Here is a 782-nt window from a genome sequence, read left to right as displayed (position 1 = left end):
TCACAAAGTCTGCTGTAATACAGGTCTACCTTTGTATGTTACTTGGCCTTTTTCCCTTGCAGCTTTCAGTATTCTTTGTTCTATGCATTTAGTGTTTTGAGGAGAAGATTTTCTTTTCTGGTCCCATTTACTTGGTGTTCTATAGGCTTCTTGTACCTTTATGGTCATCTCTTTCTTTAGGTTGAAGAAGTTTTCTTCTATACTTTTGTTGAAGACATTTTTAGGTTCTTTGAGCTAGGAATCTTCATTCTCCTCTATTCTGATTATTCTTAGATTTGGTCTTTTCATTGTGTCCTGAATTTCCTGGGTGCTTTGGGTTAGGAATTTTTTTATGCATTGAATTTACTTTGACAGTTTTGTCAATCTCTTCTGTGGGGGGTAATGTGCTATGCACAGACAGCCTGGTCTCCAGTCGAGCTGAGGTCTTGAACCCTATGGGACCTGATGGGTAGTAATTTCCACCTACATGGGAAGGAAGGCATTCAAACCCCCAGCTCCTGTCAAAGTTACTGCCCCCACAGGCCCCACAAGAGAGGCATGTGGCTAGCAGTCACATAGACAATGTCCCAAGCTTCTGGTCTTCTGGCTAGACTCCTCCCTAAAGTTACCTAGCAACAGCCAGATAACCAGCCCACTATAAGAGGGGGTGTTTGGCTACTCCTTGCTCTCTTAAGCTTTTACTTTCATTAGTTTCTCTCTCTAAACTTTTACCCCTCTCTCTCTAAGCCTTAACCTTTCTTACTCTTTATCTCCTTTTCTCTCTTTCCCTTCCCCTCTTTCTC

Source organism: Mus pahari, chromosome X (assembly GCF_900095145.1).
Source record: "Mus pahari chromosome X, PAHARI_EIJ_v1.1, whole genome shotgun sequence".
NCBI lineage: Eukaryota > Metazoa > Chordata > Mammalia > Rodentia > Muridae > Mus > Mus pahari.
Note: the sequence above shows the minus strand (reverse complement) of the source record.